The sequence below is a fragment of the Patagioenas fasciata genome, chromosome 4 (genome assembly GCF_037038585.1).
Source record: "Patagioenas fasciata isolate bPatFas1 chromosome 4, bPatFas1.hap1, whole genome shotgun sequence".
Taxonomy (NCBI): Eukaryota; Metazoa; Chordata; class Aves; order Columbiformes; family Columbidae; genus Patagioenas; species Patagioenas fasciata.
This window is the reverse complement of record NC_092523.1, coordinates 61,905,798-61,927,615: the sequence shown is the minus strand read 5'-3', so window position 1 is coordinate 61,927,615 and position 21,818 is coordinate 61,905,798. Positions and strand designations below refer to the sequence as shown.

The following is a 21,818-nucleotide window of genomic DNA, read 5'->3' as shown; positions in this document are numbered from 1 at the left end:
TCTGCCTAAAGCACTTCAAAATCATCAGAAAGTTCAAGCCATCAGTAGCAAGAAACATGATAACAAAGAGCCTGGATGAGTAGCACTTTCTTCTTCTCCTCATCCTCCCAGGGCTCTCTGTTCAGGTCTTTCATCTCTACGAGCTTTCTCCCACTGCCTGGGCACTTCCCTCCCTGTCCCTTTTCACTTCTCCAACTTGGCATCACCCTACACTCTCCACCAAAGACAGCAAGCTAGGGACAAAGTCACCAGCACATGGTGGAGCGGGTTGGACATCAGGAAAACATTTCTAACAGACAGAATATCTGTCAGTGGAGACTTTTAAGAGGGCTCTTGGCTAATGTCTGGAAGGAGCAATACAGGTGTTGTTAGTTCTGCCCAGGACTCAGGACCACGCTACCTGCCTTCTCAGATGCCTTCTCTCATCCTTTTCAACCTCTTTTCTATTCACCCTTTCCTATGAAGTTTCCTTCTGGCAGGTTCCTGATCCAGGCTGAAGGGATCTACTTTAATCCAGCAGGATCCCACATACAGTAAAAATCAGATTATTGACTTTGACCAAACTGCAAATCTCATCAAAACTAAAAGCACAGGAGGAATAACTTATTTTTGTTTTGATTCCACAGCACTTACTACATATGTATTTAGTAGCAGATAAAGCCAACAGATTTTAATGGACTAAAAGCTAATTTTATTTCAAGAACAATCAGGAGAAGCAAAGCACATTGGATCTCTAGGGAGATTTTTCAAAGGCACAACAACCCCATAGGTGGCCCAGTCCCTGGGAGGAAAAGTTGATGGTTCATATTTTCCAGTGGTTTAATTACAATGACGATATTTCTATTGTAACAATACAAGCATTTAAATGTGTGGCAGTTTTTCCTTTACATATTTTATTTTTCAGACAATAGAAGCAGAGCTCGATTGATGCTAAAAAGTCTACAAGTTGAATATCTAAGAATTAATAAATAAGAAACACTACAAAGGAGCCAGGAAAATAATAAGTCCTCACAGTTTAATTATTCAGTTGTATCTAAGTGAGTACAATTAGTCTCCTCTCAATAGCTGCATGATTTTAAAATCTGTTTTGGAGAAAAAACATGTATTTACTTGTGCTGGGACTAGACCTCATATTCTGCGGAGAAAGCTTCAGTAGAACCTGCATTAGTCAAACTAAAAAAGCCAGTGCTTTCCTTTACAACCCTTCTGAATTTTCACCCTGCATTATTTTTATACTTTCCTGATTGCAAGATAAATAATTAATGCACACAACCTCTTTATATCTATGTATTTTTTCCCTATCAATATGACAGTAGTAAAACATTTCAAGGCATCGCTTCTGACTAGAAATGTTTCCACTGGAGGTGGAGGAAGTACTTACCAACAGAGTGAGATTTCGTGCAGACTTCAGTGGGCTTCAATTACATGATTGCATATTAGGTGAACTGCTAGTACCAAAGTGCAACTCATGCACCTCAAGCCCTAAAGCATCATCTGTAGCGGTAACAGCTCCCCGAGCCAGAACACTGTGGTTCCAGACCACTGGATCATTCCTCTATAACTAATAGGATTCTTAAAAACAATGACAGTGATGGTCTAAACATTGACCTAAGAGCAAGTTTACATTTACATGACAGAGTTCCAGAGGTTTACCCATGTTTCTCCTGAGAGAAAAGTGATTTTCACTGGAGCTGGCTGTGCAGGACAGAACTGTTCCAGTGGTGACAGCCACATGCACGCTGAATAGCCAGGATGAGCTGCCAACACCTAATGTCAGACTGTCAAATGAGAAGTGTTTCTGGTGCTGAAATGTTTTTTCAAGATTGTTGTTTCTTCCAAGGCTGCACAGCAGACAAAAATATCTCAACTGAGTTCAAGACAGGCAGGTAGAACAGAAACAGGTCTACAGTGCACCTATCAGCTTTCTAACCTGTGTATGTACAGGAGGACACACTTTCCAAAATAGCAAACTTGAGATTTAGATTAAAAATTCTATATAATACTCAAATTCTCTGATCTTAATCCTTCCAAACTATGGGCTTTATAGGTTGCCTTCTTTGGGACTGAAGTGCAAGTCAGTAAGAACAATGAACAAAGGATCCTAAAAGTGCCCATGCCCTGGCACTGCTTTTCCAGTGCTGCAAAAGTGCCTAAAAATGTGACTGCTCCACCTTCCCTGCTTGCTAAGAGCACAGAGGTTCAAAATCCTAGAGCTACAGCCTGCTACTTCAGCAGGGTAGGGAAAAAAGCTCAGACACCACCAGCCCTTCTGGTGGGTCTGTATGCCACCTTCTCTTTCAGGGACGAGGTCAGCAGTGACATTTCTTTGGAAGATGCAGACAACACAAGGAAATTAATGCATCCCCTCAGCATTACGTGCTTGCTTTTGTGCACAGGAGTCCTGCTACTGACCCTGACATGCACAGGACGAAACTCGTGAAGGCTGCGGAAGTTAGAGCAGATGAGGATCAGCTGTCAGTGCCTCTGGGTGCCAATCTGGCTGCAAGGGCTACAAACGGCCTCACCGCGGCTCCCCCACACAACACAGCCTTTCTAGACTGTGCGGGTTTTGTTTTATTTATTTTTTTTTTTTGGCTGGCTGCTCAATAACGTGAGCCAGCACAGTTAGTGACATTCGTTATAGGTAAACAAACCTCAACTAAGCTGCAAGTGCCAAGAGCTCAGCCTGCATTTTGCATCCCTGGTTTTTAGATCCTCTTTACAATTACAAAGCTTATACAATCACACAGCTTCTCCAGAAGATGCCTGATTCACTCTCACGAACTTTCATGAGCTTTTTAAAAGTTTGAGACATTCGGTGTTTTTCTTAAAGCCCTGAAGTCAGGTGAGGATCTCAACTTTCAGTGAAGATCTCAGCTTTCACTTAAAAATGAATGAATCTTAAGAAATAAAAAGAAATAAAGAGTTTTTAAAAAGATCCCTAACTTTTAGACAGATTTTATTTCGGAATATCTGACTTGTGATTTTAGATGTTTGAGACTGGCAATCCTGTCAACAGCACACACTATAATACCGCCACCATGTTTTATAGCATTTCATGCCACAGGCATAAAAGCCTTTTGCTTAATGAAGCAAAATGCACATCCCAAGCTGCTTTTCAGTGTGACTGCTAGTGTCTACAGCAGGCAACCATAGACCTCAGTGCCACATTCCTCTCATGTCAGCGAAATGCAATACACCCCGGCACGCTGCCTACTTCCAGACAAACTTTTTCCACTCATATTCCCTGACACACATTCGTTTGAGAGGGTGCAATAAAACAAACTCCTTCTCTAGGCAATATTACTCTCATTTTAATTATGTTAATGCAGGAAGAATATCACTAGGTAGATATGGAACTGCCCTACATAATAGTGGTACAGCCTCGTTGCAAAGTTCATTAAGGGGTGTTTATATTTGAGTACAATTGCAAAGGATGGAAATAGTTAATTACTCTGGCATTTTAAAAACAGCAAGACTGCATATTAGTAATAGTTATCTACTGCTGCTGCTACTCACAACACTTGAGGAAGACTGTAGCTGTTGTACACTAATAAATATTCCAAAAGGAAAAGGTCAGACAATGGGTTTCTAGGAATTTGATACTCTTTGCAAGAGTCTTGGGAGGGATCTAAACACTCAAAAGTGAGTGGAAAAGTGCATTTACAGAAACACTAATCTGCCATGTGTAGGTAAGCATGCAGGCATGAGCACAAATGGAGATATAGTTATCATGACCCACTCAAGGATGAGGAACAAACTGATGTAAATACGGTGGGTTTTGCACTCACAGAGGCCTCACTCCTGCTCACTCTGTGCTCCTCCCATGGAGGCCACGTCCATCACTGTGCTTGGACATGGGCTGTGCCATGGGGCTCTCCTAAAATTGCTCCTGCTTGGCCCAGAGCCTGAAATTTCCTTTAAGCTCACAGAGCTGGAAAAGCTGCAGAACCTGATGATTGAGCTAAAAGGTCCATAATCAATTTGCATCCAGGAAAACAGCAGAAAAATAAGAATACACTAAAATATTATACAGCAAAAGCTTCTCAGCATTGAATGATTATAAGGTTTGTCTAAGACAACAGACTTTTTACCTTCTCTGGACGTTCAGGTAGGTCTTCATGATTACACCCATTCGTGAGTAGGCAGAGAAGTATTGATTTTTACAAGTTGAATGAGAGCTGCCACCAAGTGTGTAATTCACCTACTGGAAGTGTAACAAAAGCCAGCAGTCTCCTGCTCTTGTGGATTAAAAACACGGGCCACAGCAATAAACTCTTCAGCTGGAAGTCGGTCTCCCTTCTCTCATTTATTATCAGTGGTCTGTGAACTAATTTAGCGTACTCAGTCCTGCTCCACACACAATTGAACAGTTGCACAGAGCGGTGCAGCTGCTAATGGTTTTCTTCATCTCATGGTAGTCACAGGAATCAGAGGGTAAGAAAAATTGCTACTGTGCTACTGGCTTAGGTGTAACCCATTTGCCTAGCTATAAAGTTGAGCATTTAGCAGAAGAAACAAGTCTTGTTCTACACAGATCTTCTGTTCTTGATGGTAGATGCCAAGCTTTGAGGAGAAATGAATAATTATTGATTTCTTCATCTAATTAAATGATTTGAAAAATTTATCAGTTATTATCCCATCCTTATCTGGCAGAAACTGTACGGCAGACAATGGGACGCTGTCTAAAACCTCATTCTGACAATAAATATACAGCAAAATTCAAATTGATTTCATTATTCATTTCACATTTTCAGTACTGTGAAATATGCCCTATTTCAGAACTCTTAATCTTCTGAAGATGGAGCTAAGCCAAAACATGAAATCCCTGGTGACAGGTATGCCCTCAGATCTACATAAATATCTAAAATGTATATGTTAGCATTAACATTATTCCGGTCTGGGGCTCACTTCTACTAAACAAATATTGCCCCCAGTCAGATTTGTCTAGAAGCATTTTGCTCCAGAAGAAACCAGAAATGTGACCATCTCCTGGAGCTCTGAGAAAGCAAATATACCCAGGGTCATTAGAGGCATTGATGAGAGACCTTTATCAAAACAGATTCTGGTCATTACGAAGTCACAGTGAACTGCCAACACAAGCAGTGTTATTCAGATTTTTCTTCCAGTATTAGAACAACCAGAACACTTCTCATCACGTTTGATTTATGAGAGGTAGAGAGAGACAACGCTAGAGCCCTCTGTTTTTCTTTGTCTGCCAAAGAATGCACTTTACCACTAGAGAGTTTATTGCTGCCTCACATTGCAGCCTTGCCACAGCATCACTTTGCTGCCTGGAGTCTAAAAGGAGGAGCACGGTCCTATGAAGTTCATACCTCAGATGGCAACTCCTTCCACAACAGCACCAATCAATTTTATTTTATTGCTAAGACACTCTTCCTTAAAAAAACCATACTGATTCTTAAAATTATTCTCAATCATCCAGTACTTGTTACGGGATCATTTTATAAGTAAGGCTTAAATTCCTTTCATATCATTTTGATAATCATAATGTTTCAGAACAGGACATAACTACACTAACAAAACAACTGAAATAAAACACATGGGAAAAAATGCCTACAAAACTACACTAACAAAACAACTGAAATAAAACACATGGGAAAAAATGCCTACAAAACCTCTAATGCAAAAGAAGCAGTGGGAATATGTTTGAGGACGAACGGTTATGAAAAACCTGTTACTAACACAGTCCTTTTGTACACAGAGGCTAATAAAATGGATGAAGAAGTCTGGCTGGCTGCAATTGAGAACAAAGTACTGGGGAAATATTTCATTGCTATTCCTTAGCATCAGAGAGACTTTGCTAAGGAGCAAGCGGAAAAAGCACTTGAGCATGGTAACTGTTTTTGGAAGAAAAGGCTAGAGTATTTTCCATAAATGACAACCTAGAGCTCTGTGAATATACTAAAGGCAACAGGGTTTGATCCAGAGGATAAGGCAGATGACATCTGAAACATATGGCAGAGAATACCCAAACATCAGCACACCAGGAAGAATCAAACACCATGACCTGGCAAGACTAATTCAAGACAACATTTCAAAAATGTGTTTACCTGGATCAAACCCATAAGAGGTTGAGAAACTTGATAGATAGGCCTGGATATGACATAAAACACTAGAGTCCCTCTCAAAGCAAACTTGTTTTTTTTCTTGTTATTGAGTGAAAAGGCAACAAACTTCCCTTAATCTTTCTTTATGATTCATATTATGGGATAAAATATAGCATCTCTTTATGGAAAACAGCCAAAGGCATAGTTCCCTGTCTTCAAACATCCTGCTGTACCAAGAGGTAACATCGTCATCATTGTTCTAGAGACGAGCTATTGAGATGGAGCGTCACAACTCTTCTAGGCATTAACTGATTCTGTGTGCCCAGTTAACACACTGTAAACCTGATTTTTCAGTTCAGCATTGACCTGCACATTGTATGGCCCAAGTATATCTTCTATTAACTTCAGTGACATCTGTAAGTACTCAGCACTTCTGGAAATCATATCCCAATATCTTAAGTCAAGCATCGAAAAATGAAAGGGAAATTATTAGCAATAAGATCAGTTTTCTTAAGCCTAAATTTGGAACATGTTGTACTTAAGCAATAAATTTTAATACCAGTTACCTAAGAAGACATTTTGTATTCTGGCAAGACCAATACACTAATTTTCATAAACAGCATAGAAAGTACCAGCACTCAAATGCTCTCTCCAAAAGAAAGGAAAAAAATAACCTGTCCAAGTAGGGGTATATGATATAAAACACATGGAGCTGATAGCAAAAACATCTGCAGAAAGCTGAGCAAAAAGGGAAGAACACATACCAGATGTTATTGCACGGAGACAGTTGGACCTGATTGTCTGGAAAAGCAAAGCTTTTTTTTTTTTTTAAATTTTATATGTATATCTATCTATCTTTAATGAGCATACACTAGCTCCTTGGATTTTGTTCATGAATCAGAACACAAGGCTTTTGAAATTCACAGCATATATTAACTTCATTTTTAGGAGTCAACACTCTGGAGATCTGTCTTCTCTCTACGAGAGCCTGGCTGATATTTTGGGAACTCTTGATCGGCTGTCTTAGCGGGAGCTGCCAACCCTCCCTGCCACACAATGAACATGCCTCTGCCAAGTATAACACAAGGAAATCTAGTACTTTTGCTTTCAGTATATTTTCCTCTTTCTCCTTACTTTTATTGATCGTGCTTATCATGTTCCTGCCCCAAGACCAGCAGGGAAACGACTTCTGTGGCCTAGATACTGCTATATAATTCTTTCTTCCTGTGACTAGTCTTTCCTCTTGCACATTGGAAACCAAGTCAAAATATTGATCAGAAAGATTACCTGAACAGTCAGTCAATGGAGTCATCACCCTGAGGTCTCTTGTACTGACTCTATGCTCTCATATCAGCTAATCCCCATATTCAAGGTCCTTCACAGTTTATCTGCACATCTGGTCTTACTCGCTAAAATGTATTTTCTTCCATCTTTGAGTGACCACATTTTTCAGGCCCACACTCTGCCCTTGTTTGATTGCCAGACAAGAACCATCATACTTCCTTCACAACAGAGCATCCATCCAGCCTCTTAAACCTTCACAAATCTGCTTTTCCTTTCTCCCTCCAAGCTCTCCCACTACCTGGAGGGGGACAGTGACAGCTGGATGCCGCTGCACATCATTCATACCCTCCACCACTGGCCATCCTCAGAACCAAAATACTGCAGTGGAGGCACCTCTGGTCAGAACAGTACGTTCTTCTGATGCCCATAGTAAGCTTCACAAATAAATCTGAATGCATTTCATTCAATGTACAGCCTGTTAGAAATGATTACTATTTAGAACGTATAAAATTATTCATGTATTCGATTGAGAATCAGAAAATAAGATCTCCCATAAAAAGGAAAAAGATTCAAAAATACTAAAGTGCAGGATGGTAACTACATGACAGTTTTGATTCTCAAGTACCTTTGTTACCTTTGGTAATACATTTAGTAGCCAAAGATCTTTAATTCAGAAATAATTTTGCTACTTTTGGTAACATCCTCCCATTTCCTACACCACTCTAAGAATCCTAAGAAACATTAGGTTTTCCATATCACGTTAAACAAAAGTCTAATTCAACTCTTCAGCAAATTCACTCACAAAAAAGTCTCTTAGGCCCAGACTAAACTAAACTAACTATTACTATGCTGTCCCAGGCACTGCTACAAACACTCCATGTGCAGGTATTGTTCTCTGATAATTTCTATTATTCTTCCACTTAACTTGTCCATATGCAGATTAAGTTTCTGACCTAGCTGAAGTATAGTTCTGTGTACCAGCACCATGACAGAGCCAAGCAGTGGAAGTCCAGCTCCCCTGTCCTCGCTCGCCTTCCTGCCACCCACCCTGAGTCAGCACTGCCATTGCTTTGAGTGGCCAGGAAGTTGATTTAATTAAAAAAAAAAAAGTCTGCAAACTACCTTAGAGACATTTATTTTGCTAGGTTAGCAGCTGAATAAGCTGTCTCGGTCACAAGGCAAGTACTGCAAGCTGTTCCTGGGGTACTGTGATGTTATACATCTAAAATGTCAGGTGTGGCATGGAGACTACTTTTTAAATTTGGTTCTCTTAACAGCCGCTAAATTACCAGGACTCCTTGGTGTTACTGCAAAACAAATAGCAATGAGCGACAGCATTAAAAACAATCATGCTTCAGCATGTTAGTGGTGTGTAAGGGATGTTGCAAGGATTCCTTCAGTCACCGAAGTGTGGACAGACATACACCCTTTGAACAGTGAGAAAACATCTTTAATCACACTGCCAATGATTTAAAAATCTGAAGGGATAGCAGGTATTTGACAAAAGTAGAGTTAAATGCTGTATGTCCTAGCATAGGTTATAAGCTCTATGGCCTATTAGCAGGCTGTCATAGTAGGCTTTTACATCCAAGAAGAATAATCACACAATTTAGCTGTCTGCATCGCAGTTTCCATGGGCTATACTGTTGACTGCTATTGTGACTGAGCTTTCTTATTTATATTTTAAAAACCCATGTCAGCAGTGTGCTCTGCTCCCTGCAAGCCTGAAAGGAGAAGGAAATTACAGCCTGACTCAGACACATAATGCACTAGATGGAACGAGTGAGAGCCTAATGGTAAAAGAAACTTCTGTTCTGTTCTTAAGGAACACACAGAAGAAACATCCTTTCATAGAGTGAATTAGAGATTTACTGGTCAACACCACACAATACTAAACCAGAAGGCTCAACATAAGCTAGTGGTTTCCAAAACCTTTTTCTCTGGTTTGATCATGTTGCAGAACCCTGACTTCTCTGTGTGGGGCTCCATGGCAGGAGCAGCTGCACAAAGCCACCTGAGATTGCTCCTTTTCAAGGCTGCAGATCCCTGCTGACCCCCCCTGCAGAGCAGCTCTGCTTTGCACCCTGCTCTTGGCCAGGAGGAGTGACAAAAGGGAAGCTCAACACACAGGCATCCTCCTTCCCACTGCAGCAACCGAACAGCCCGTCCCAGAGCACCTGTGGCTGCGCAGTGGTGGAGGCTCAGCAGGGTGTACTGGCTGGAAATGGTAGCCCATTACGACAATCTCTGCCCAACAATTTCAGCATGGTTGGATCCTGCAAAGGCACCTAGGACCACAGCCCTCCTGGAAAGCAGGAATGCCACTTCTGGCACCCAGGGGAATGCAAGATCGAGTGTTTGGTGCATGGAAGAGCAACGCACTGAGGGCACACAATGAGATTAGGGCAGGAAAGTGGTCCTGCAGAGCAAGGCTGCTGTAAGAGGTCTCAGATTACTGCAGCTTTACTTCAAGGATGTTAGAAGCTCCTTACTCCTGCTTCAGCTCATGCACAAGGTGGCTACTGGCCAGCGAAAATCTGAACAGGGGCAATTAATTCTGAGAAATTGTTGTGAAACATAGGCTACTGTGACAAGCAGAAAAGAGACCCGTTTCTGCCTAATCACTGTGAATTGCTTCCTCAATTACAAGTATGAACACAGCTGTAACAGAAAACAACAGCTTGCTTTAAAGACAACTCCTGTTAATTTTTGAATGAGGGGGTTGGAAAAGCTCACGGTTGTCTGGCTGAGTTTGGCTGTCATGGCAGCATGTGCACAATTTTCAGATCTGCCTCTTTAAAATACCTTTTACTACATAAGCTCTCAAAAAACCCAGGTCACCAGCAAAGCATGAACCTGAAGAATCACACACTGACCTTTAGAGAGCAGTTACAATGAACATCCTTGTGCAAAGAGATCACAAAAATGCCTGTGCATATTTTAGAGGATTTAATGAGAAAATGCACAAGGAGGTGGCTGAAAAGCTCAACAGTGGTGGAATTACTTGGATAAAGTTCATGTGTATCTTCTCTTCCTCTTGCTCACACACAGTCCTGCCTTCCTTTCCAATGCTGCTAACACTGGGCTCCACCAGGGATCTCCAGGACATTTCCAGGGCAAAGGGACAAGTCATTAGCCCAGCCCTTCCTGGGCTCTTGAATTTGGTGCATGTTGCTATAAAACCCTTCCTCATATGCACGTTGGTGATGGTGATGCTTGACTGAAATTTCGTTCCATTAGAAATGTCTATAATAAAAGTTTCACCCAGGGATGTCTCCTCATTAGATATAAAAAACATGCACACTGCAACGAAACTAAAGGAGAAAAATCTCACTGTTGTGGAGGAACTCGCATACTGGGTATGTAATTTTTACCGCTGTCACTAGCAAAATACAACTTTTAACAGCATAAATTTTACGTTACGGGGAAAAGAGTCATCTGTTTTGCTCAGTATAAGGAAACCACATGCCTGAGAAGGGGCCTGGCTCTGTTGCAGCAGCCGCCCCGATGCCTGAAGCAGGGCACAGCTGCGGGACCGCCGTGCCTGCCAAGGCCGAGCACATTAGCGCGGCATTCAGTGGTCATCCATCCACACGGCTCCAGCAGCCTCCGCGCTACCCAAGGGCTGCCCACAAACAACAGACATGTACAGAGACCATAACATTGTGCGTCACAGTTCTCCCCCCCACCTCTAACACCCTGCAGTGAAATCAGTGTCTTGCCTTCCACCAGCCACATGTGGACTTGCAGGATTTGACCATCTCTAGTCTCCTGTCACATGCTCATGTTCCTACAGGACTGTCAGGTACCTGCTCCCCAAACAACCTGGGGGACATTTGACACTGGTTAGGTTAAGGATCAATTGTCACAAGTCTGTAAAAACAGGGAATACATGATAGAGAGAGCACAACAACCCAGAAAAAAAAAACGTTCTTGAACTTTACAGGACTGTCTAACCTGATTTAAATTGGACAGCTTAATTATGTACTTTGCCATAGGCCATAGATATCTACTTACTGTATTTCAAAGATGAATATTGATTTAAGTGTAACTCAGCTGTAGAAAAAACTCAAGATTAAAAAAAAAAAAAAGGAGAATCATGGAGTCTCGCCTGTACAGCACCTCCGTGACTCTGGAAGAAATCCCTTGTTTAAAGCAAAGCACATGATTTTCAGTCTCACAAACTCCACCAAGTACTGGAAAATGAGTTAGTCTTAATGGTGTGGCATCAGCAACAGCACAACATTCTCCAGACAGGTTTGATGCTTATATTGGAACAAAGTAAGAGCCTGAACAGATGACTACAGCCATACCCTATAGCTATACTATTTCTGCTGTGCTAAGATGGGCACATAGGTAAATAGATATTTTTCAGAATACATGGAGGGGATGGTTCAACTGGTTAGCCAGGCATTTTTTATGTCTATACAAAACATTTAAGAATTAATAGAAAAATGAATTAAAATAAGAACATCCAGTTTTCCATACACAAGAAACAATTTCAGCCAGTTATATGTGCATCAGCAATGAAGAAAAATATCATGACAAGCTAAAGTGTCACCCCTCAATTTCATCAGAGATGCAGTAAGTTTGGTGTTTTGTTTTTTTTTTTTTTTTAAATAAATTCTAGACACTTTCAAAGTAACATGTTCTATTAATTTGAATCTCCTTCCTACAGGCTTCTTTCAGTATTCATACACTTGTCTTCGAGGCCCCTAGGATAACTTAAAAATTCTGCAAGGAAGCTTTCTTTAATATCCAGTTTTGCAGAATCTTTACAAAAGGAAATCCTACCCTAATTGAAAACAGTGTACATTTGATTTCTGGTGTCCTGTGTACAGATGCATTCTTGGTAGGTACTTGTGTCTGATACTCCCTCATGTAGACAGGGAAAGGACAGGCCAGTCCTTCGCTGAGCACTGGCAAACAGTTAAGATGACTCACTACCAACCGCTGGAGCTACCATAAATGTCTTCTTTAAAATATGTAACCTGAAATGCTTCACTGTTTTCAGATTTTTCATCTTCTTTGTAAGTGATGATGTTGTTTTAAAACAATAGCAAGAAACGGTCATAGTGCTGAAACATCACTTCAAAATAGCCTCAGAACAATTTCTTTAACACGTGGAGTATTTCCCTTCAGTTAAAGAGGAAGCTCTAGGAGACATGCACTGGAAGGGATGTCCTGGGTAGTTGAGTCTACTCTCCACTATTGTAGTGGCTGCACCATATAATCCATTTCAGATTTGCTAGCAATTAGCATCATTCACTCCACAAGCTCTCCAGCTACTTAGTTCATCTCTTTGCCAGTGCAGAACTGCAGACAGATGTCAGTTAAAACCTATAATACCTGGTTTTCAAAAGAGCCCTTCATGCAGCAGCAACCCACAGAGATATTTTTTTTCCTTACATTCTATGATGACAGATGAGTTCAGCTGCTAACACAACTTTCTCTTAAACCTCACATGCCTATCAAACCTTGCAACATGTTTTACATTCCAGTGTAATTATGCAGTTTTGGAACAGAAATTATTCCAGTTCTAATCTTGGTCTGCAGCCTGCTCAGTATTTTCACTATAAGTAAGATTTTCTACCTATGGTTATGGTTGATTTCTCTGGTTGAGAACCGAATCTGACCAGGGCCACAAACAGTAATCTCCTTAACAAAATGTGAACTTCTGTACTCAAGATTTCTTCCTAAAATGAGAGATTCCCACTATTATTTGGATGGTCTGTATACCAGGAAGGTCCTTGTGTGCCACGGGGCAACCGTATGTACAATGTTGGCATTTTGCACAGGGTGTGAAGTGACTCAAACTGCTGCTGACATTGATGGATTGGCAGGTGTGACATCATCAGTTCTGGTATAATCTATGAATCTTGTGTGACCGATTCAGTACCAGCAGGAAGAGCGAAGCAGAGCTATCTAGCCAGACACAGCCCATAGTTTCCAGCAGGAACACTTGCCAGGACTGCATGCAAACTTAAGGAAAAAAAAACTGATTTAATCTGTCTATACATAGGTGGCTTTATGAGAAATGTGGCTCTTTTTATTACTTTAGAAATCAGACCCTTCACCCCCCCCCAGAGACTGTATTAAAACTTATTCTTTTTGGTAAAGTAAAACCTCTTAAATGCCCTTTGGATCTACTTCAGTTTGCCTTCAAAGTTTGCTTAAAGGATTTAGCAACATTTTTGATGTAACCAAAAGCATTCTACAGGAAAGAAAAATAAACACATTTAAAACTCATCACAAGCACATGAAATGAGGATTAAAATACGACTAGGAGATACACAGAACCACTGCCTATTTGGAACAGAAATGTCCAAAATATTACTGTTTCTTGCAGAAGGGCTAGCGCATGAGATAAAATTCTAACAAGCTAGGTTGTGTGTATTAATGCACATTCACAGAGAAACACGAGTACAGAACAACAATTCAGAAAAGCATTCATAATGAAAAAGGTCAACACTTTCTCTTGTAATGTTGAGAAATTTTAAATCAACCGATGCCGATTTCCATTTAATTGGAACATTTCTTTGACAATGCTGCAAGAGTTTGACATTTTTGGTTTTCCCATTAAAATATAAATCTTTAATCTGCCAGGCCAGGCCTGCTACATTAGAATTTTGAATGAAAATACATTTATAAAAAGGCTTTACGTGAAGAAGAAAAAAAGTCAGCCCCTACAAAAACTGAGACCAAACTAACAAGCATTGAGTTAGATTTTAAATTAATTTAATATGAGACTTCCTCTGATCCCATCTCCTTCCTGCCTGTCTCTCTTTCTGCCCAAAATGAGCCTCCACAAAAAAGACCACAGCACAAATTTACTTGACCTCACTCCTCAACCTGAGACGGGAAACAAATGGTTTTATCTCCCCAGCCTCAAGCAAGGGTCCAAGAATGCTCCCTGTTATCTGACTAGCTCCTTTTGCTTCCCTTGCTTGTGGGTCATACAAGTAACGTCACAAAAAGGTGAGCTCCATTTATTTGCTTATGAAATGTTTGATGTGACAATTAAAACCCAGAGAGAGGGAACCAGGACAGTAAGGAGCAAGACTAAGCCAAAAGACAGAACTCAACCTCACCTAAAGGCCACTAAAGGTGCCTGAAGGGAACCTTGGTCCTAGGACTCAATAGAATTTCTCGCTGGCCAAATGACCTTGAAGGCCTGGAACCGGCTGGTAGGCAACCCAGTAGGGACATGAATAGAAACTGGTCTTAGGCCATATAAATCTAGCATTTCCTTTCAGGTAAGCTTGCAGACACAATCTAGTTTCATGTGAACAACTTTTGGCATCAGAAAACCCCCTCCAAGTCATTGCTTTTAACAGGGACTCTTGCTGAAATACTCACAAGAACATGACAAAGACCAAGACACCCATTTTCAGGGTTTCCTCCTGGACCAGTTTGGGGGGAAAAGTCAACTAAAGTTTCAACAAATTGCAGCTGGAATTTATTAGAAAACATGTTCATTAGGTCACTTGGACACCACCACTACCATCAAGACTTCCCTAACACTCTACAAGTGAATCTAAAATTGGAACAGAGTAAATTTCAAACACTGTTTGTCTGCATTAAAACACATTTTGTCTCTGTTTCAGTCTTTTTAGTGAATATATACATATGCCTGTTCCACCTTTTTTCGAGTTCAGAGAGGCAGAAGAGAGAGGTATTGCCCTATGCACCACTATGTACCTGGAAAAGTAAAAATAACAAAAGCTCTCTGAAAACCAACTGTATAACTTCAAAAAATGTAAATGCCTTTGCACTGAATCGTTATTATTTCCCTTGGGAAAACTATTGCAAAGTTAGTGTCAAAATTTCATAACATTAAGTTTTGTTTTAACTCCTTCTGCCTTTCCTTTTCCACTCAAGTTCTTCAATTTGAACTCCTCTCATTGAAAAGTGGTGGTTTCCAGAAGGTTTCCAGGTGGTTCCAGAATAATATTTTGACCTCATGAGCTTTTAGAAAATATTAAAGATTGACATATTATTACATCATCTATATAGTCTGCAAAGAGGACTTTTAGAAGTTGAATATAAACTTAGAGTCTATTTTCAGTTTTTTACAATGGAAGTGGACCTGCATCTTTCAATCATTATCAGACAAAAACCGGAGGATTCATTTAAAAAAAAAAAAAAGAAAAAAAGAGAGAGAAGGAATGAACTACTGCAAACAAAAGTAATGGTTTCCACCCTGTGGAATACGCAGCCATTACAGTAATTTAAGAAGGCACTGTTGAGGGGACAACAACTGAAAATATTATCTTTCTATCATAGCTTTTCTTCCAGACTATTTCCTTACATCTCCCAGAGCAGGCTGGCAGAGGGTCATTTTTTCTAAAATCTCCTACTCTGAGACATAGTGTTACAGACTGATAGCTTTTCATGCACAGAAAGACAATTTGCTGGTGGCACTACCTTTTCAACAAGCAATTATAAAGAAGTAATAAAGTTTAGCAACATCTCAGTTGAATTCAATATCCCATGCAAATGGGGCAAAATCTGAAGCAAGGTTTGTCATATTTATCTAAAACAATCCTACACTCTGTCAGTTTAAAACCCTTACCCCTTGTCCTATCAAAGAATCACAGAATGTTAGGGATTGAAAGGGACCTCAAAAGTCCAATCCCCCTGCCAGAGCAGGAACACCCAGATGAGGTTACCCTGAATGCCTCCAGAGTAGGAGACTCCACAACCCCCCTGGGCAGCCTGTTCCAATGTTCTGATATTCTCACTGAGAAGTTTCTTCTCAAATGGAACCTCTTGTGTTCCAGTTTGAACCCATTACCCCTTGTCCTACCGTTGGTTGTCACCGAGAAGAGCCTGGCTCCATCCTCGTGACACTCACCCTTTATATATTTGTAAACATTAATGAGGTCACCCCTCAGTCTCTTCTTCTCCAGACTAAAGAGCCCCAGCTCCCTCAGCCTTTCCTGATAAGGGAGATGCTCCACTCCCTTAATCATCTTTGTTGCCCTGTGCTGGACTCTCTCCAGCAGTTCTTCTGGAACTGAGGGACACTACATGCCCTTGTAAAAAGTCCCTCTCCAGCTTTCTTGTAGGTCCCCTTTAGGTACTGGAAGGCTTCTATAATATCTCCCTGGAGCCTTCTCTTCTCTTATCAGAATAATGGCAGCAACCAGCAGGACTGACCCTGGAATCCTGCCTTTCGTCTGCCTGCCCAGCTAGGGCGCTGTTGCTCAGTCTTCTTAATCCTTACTTTCACCAATTCAGGTGCTGATCCATGCTGGTTCCTTGTGTCTCTCATTTGTCTTTGTTCCTGAATTGGTCAGAAAAAGATTCAGTATCATGGTAGCACATTGTATCTTAAATAGCACTTGCTGATGATTTCAGTGGAGACTTTTGTGTAAAAACTGATGAGAATAAAAACTCCACAGACATTAGAGATGTGAGAATAAGTCCTAAATAATCAACCAGATTAAATACAAGATGCTGAACATCTCTTGCAAGGCAAGGCTTTCAATCTCAAGTTTAAACCAAAGAGATCAGCTAGTATTAAGCCATCCGGTCTCCCTGCAGTTCAGACTTGTATTTTACTCTACATTGTTTGTTCATTTTGCTTTAGAAGTTTTCTTGTTCAATGTCTTATCTAGCTGTCTGCTTAAGACAATGAAGTATAAATAAACTTATAAGCTGTATTATCACTGATCCCAGTCCTCAGATCCCCCTTTCTCCTGCACACGTGCAATGCACATCCAGAGCAACTGGGAGTGATGTCCTTGTGTGCCATCGCAGTTTTTATGATGGCACTTTTCCTTACTGACTGTCATCATAACACATAATAAAACCCTTATGTCTCTCGTACTCACTGACCATTAATAAAATGCCTGTATACTCAGATATGAGCATTCAAATGAGATGTGAAACATCATGCTTGCTTTGCCTATTTGTTTATCCTGATTACTGGGCAAAACAGACAGCTGTGTAGGGTCTAGTTGTGCTTGATAGCGTGCTTGCTTTTGGCAATAGTGTTGTGAAAGCTGGCTTATATGTTCATCTATTGAGCTCTGCATTTCTTTCCTCCTGTTGTATTGGTTAGCTTCTGCTTTGGGCTCACAAAGTAGCTGCACAACAGAAGGGCAGCATGGAGGCAGGAACAAGCAATCTGGGACAAAGAGAGGAAAGCTGGTAACTGAAATAGCATCTATATGTAGAGACTGACTTATGGACGGAGCTTCCACTACTGAAGGAGAACATTTTCTTCTAAATTTCTACCTAGAGTCAATTATTAAGAAAGTTTCTTAAGATCTGCAGTCTTTTTGGCACCCGAGGTTAGGCCAGACTACTGCATGTACCTACCACGATCTCTGACTGGGCCAGGGACACGGCTCAGTGTGTCTGCAGGGAAGAATGGAGATTTGGTAACCGATAGTTTCATTCTTGCTCCGTACACAATGTCAATGTACACAGCAGATGTGAAACAGAAAATAAGAAAAACTAGACTTCAAATTTGCTCCCTTGTTTAATGGCATTTTTGTACATCCCTTTTTGTAATTTGCTGTACAGAAACACTCTGTCTGTATTTCACATCTTAACATACGGAAAGGAAGAGGAGTTTTATAAGAGGAAAACTTCACTGTCCATTTACAGAGCCTGACAGGAGTATTGTAGGTGTCTGTAATAACCCGGAGCACATTTTTAGTGCCAGTTAAGTTTAACTTGGTGACTCTTCAAACCACTGCTGGCCTTCTAAACCACCAATAATGCTATGCTGGCACTAGTATGAGTCTCAAAACAAATCCAGGACCTCAGCTCACTGGAATTTTCAGTCCACGATAACTATTTAGTCCAACATCCACACAGGCTTTTAATAGAGCTATCAGGACTTATGTCATACTCCAGGCACATGGGACTCAATCTGCTCAGTCTTTAACTAGGTCCCATCAGTATTCTGTCTCCAGAACAGTGTTAGGTGCTAATGCAAGTGTTAATAACTTTCCGTGTTAACTACTGTCTAGGGGATTTTTCCACCCTTTCCACCCCCTTTACTTTCTGCCTAAAAAAAACCCCATTAACAGCAAAGAGGAACAGTCAAGTGGTTGCAAGACAACAGATTCTTATCATGCACTTTCATCCACTTCCAAGGGCTAATTATTCTTCACAAAGACGTTTTAGACACTCACAGATCAAAATAATTACTTGAGAAGTTATATTAATAGATTTAATGAAGAGCTATCAAAGAAACTTGAAAGTGTCCTAACAGTCACGATGAGCTACACGTTGGCAGCGTTTTATGGAAAGAACAAAATGAGAGGCAGAAAAGGAACTGCTGGTATTCTCTAGACTTCTCTAGACTGCCCACACGGCTGTACAGCCTGCCAAACTAGGTTGACTTTGCAGGTGATATGACACCTTGGAGGAAAGTTTGTGGTTTTTTGTACTAAAACTACTGCCCATGTTTGCAGTAGAATTACTTATGGATCTTCCTCCAAGTATAGAGACTGTGCTGGTGGGATTTCTGAAGCCTTATGCTGTGTGATGAGATATCCCACTGAAAGGAATATAAAAGCTTGTCTAAACTGAAAAAAACAGAGGTGTTTACCAACAGAGATCAAAGACTCAGGCAGTCCACATTATCTACTGCAGAAATTAGCAAGTGCCACACGAGGTGAGGGAGATGAATGACCATTGACGTTATAAAACATGAAAAAAATCCATAACTACTTTTTTCCTTGCAAGTGTCACCATACAACCTTTAAAACATGTAGATGCTTCTCTCCCAGTGAACTACTTTTTTTGTAACGATATCATTCAATTCCCTCTGAGTCTGAAACAAAGACTATTGCAACGTCCTCCTCAAATTCCCAATCTACCTTCTGCTTCTCCAAAGCTGGTCTAGCTCAGAGCTTCTTCTAGCTCAGATCTTAGCCAAGTCTGGCTCACACTCACGTCATCTGTAGAGCAGGAAATTCCACCTGTGCTGGAATTTCCAAAGGTGTTAGCATTTTGCATAACTCACTACTAAAAAACAGGCAATGCAGATTGCTGTGATGCATTATTGTGAAAAAGGATCCTTAGCTGATCTTCTTTCATACACTCTGGAGAGCTGAAAAGTAATAGAGTCAAAGCAGGAAACTCAGCTGAGACAAACTATAACGCATTTCACCTGATTTTTTCACCCTCCCCTGCCCCCTTTTATTTTCCAACTCTAGTTTTTCAATTTTTCCATCCATCCACCCATCCATTTTCAGCAACTTATTACAGAAATAGCACATTACAAGATACTGTCCCAGGATGCTGCACAAAATCCCATCACAAAAAGCAGACAATCACTAAGGCTATATACTGAACAGACTTCAGGCTATAGATGCATCCAAGGGACTTGATGAGGGCTTAGATCTTGGCAGAAGCCAGCTCAGGGAAACTGCTGGTCCATTTTTAAGTGTTCAGTGCTACTATGCAGGAGACACTTGGTGTAGTAAGGTATTCTAGGGACGGGCCCCCACATGAAGTCCCATCCAAATGTTTATAGTACAACACGTCATCAAGGGTCCCATAGAAGACATTATCTATTCAGGACCGTGGGGAGAAAAAGGGAGGGAGACAAGGGGAAATGTCTGCTGAGCACGCACACTGAAATAAAAAGAAAAGCACTGGCTGAGTTCCAGAAATGAAAATGTGGCCCCACTGAAGTAGGTGGGAGCTTTGCCACCAGATTTCAATGGAGACAGAATTGCACCCGATGTGAACAGCACTCTGGAAATATCCTCCCTCCAGACACACTGCGGGAGCTCTTTTGGCTCTAAATGCTCACTGGAAACACAGACAGGGAAATTAAACCCATAACAAGAAAACAATACCAGAATGATTAATCAACAAACAAAAAGGATGCAAAAACAGTTAAGCAAATGCATAAATGGGTGGAAGGAAAGCAGCAAGTCCTTCACCTCCTGGACCACTGAACTTTGCCAGGAATAAGGAGGGATGTAAGGACACATGGTGCTGGGTGCAGAGTGCCAAGTCAAGACTGCACTGGAGGCAGCCTGCACAGATTCAATAACATGAGGAAGAAAAATTTCTAGCACAGATTCAGCCTTGGCGTATGCTCCGGTCACTAACGCTACATGAAGAGGCCAGAAGCTAGCAACTTCAGCAAAGATTCCTAGGAGCAATCAGCATCATCACTTACAAATTCCCAGGCAGGCTAGTTCACAAAAAGGGCATGCTCAACAAGCTCTGCAGTTGTGTAACTACGAGGGTTACTGAGATGAGAAATACAATGCCTGAATCCAATAAACAAACCCAATGTCTATAAAGCCCCATCTATATGACAGCTATGACCCAGTTATTTAGCCTGCAGTTGCCCTCTGATTCAGTTAGCATCTGGTTTCATACCACAACTATACAGTGGTCCTGGATGTTCCCCTTTCGCTAGCTTAAGAGTTCAGGCTGCCTAAGATGCCAAGTTCTACCTTGCAGACAGCCTGAACACCCCAAATGCACATAAACCAGCTGGAGGGATGAATTTCTACCACTGCTGGATATCAGCCCCCAGCATCCAACCAAAGACCTCTTCTCTTTTGCTCTGCTGCAAAAATGGACAAACAGTTCTGTTTCTGGGAAATATTCCAAATTGTGCCACTCTGGATGTGGTGATGACAGCATGTAAACTTGCACACCTGCCACTGACTAATATTCAAGTATTGTTTTCCGCTTTGAGATGAGAAATCCAGATGAAGATTCATGTCTACATATCAGTGATAGGTGCGTGACGACACCTAACCAAGGATCAAAGCAGAGTTCCCTGCGTGACTGTGTGTGACAGGTGCAGCGTAGGCAGGCACACACCAGGGTTTGGAAGTTCCCTAGGTCCTTTGAGCTTTCCTCAGGACTCCTCTTTCCTCACAAAACAACTGGAAAGGTCTGTTTTTAGCAGTGGGTCCTGAGCTACCCCTGTGATACTGTGAGGCTCACACCCTTCACTGAGCCCAGGCCATCTGCCAGTTTCCCCCACATGCTCGCTTCTCCCTCTCTGCCTCTCTAATAGCCAGGGAAAAACTCTTTTCAGAGTCCCTCCCCAGACACGGCCAGCCTCTCCAGGCAATGGAGATCTCCCGAAGCTCCAGAGTTTGCTGCCATATTAACCGTGTGCCTGGACAGATCACTGGTGTCAGCACGAGTTCCTTGCCCATGTGCTTTGCTGTCAGCCCTCAGGATTGCCCAGTGTTAGTGTCTATTGCTCAATGTAATTTAAAGCAAGCGGAAAAATGGAGGGACCAATGAAAAAAACAAAGCATCTCTGCAGGCCCTGCAGTACTCTGCCAGCTCAGAGCAAGTTTTTCACCCAGTTACTTAACTGGAAACTTGGAAAATGAAGAACAAATGTGTTTGGACTGATACTAATCCTGCAGCAAACTGTGGAAACAAACCTGGAAGTCAAGCTGCAGAGTTACTGAGTTCTTGTGCTCCCTGGCTGCCTCAACACCATCATTT

General features: G+C 41.3%; 1 protein-coding gene across 1 annotated transcript in view; it reads right to left on the bottom strand.

The window, feature by feature from the left end:
• Window positions 1–21,818, bottom strand: part of RNF150 (ring finger protein 150) — a 123,327-nt gene that overhangs the window by 8,026 nt on the left and 93,483 nt on the right. The gene's annotated exons all lie outside the window — the stretch shown is intronic.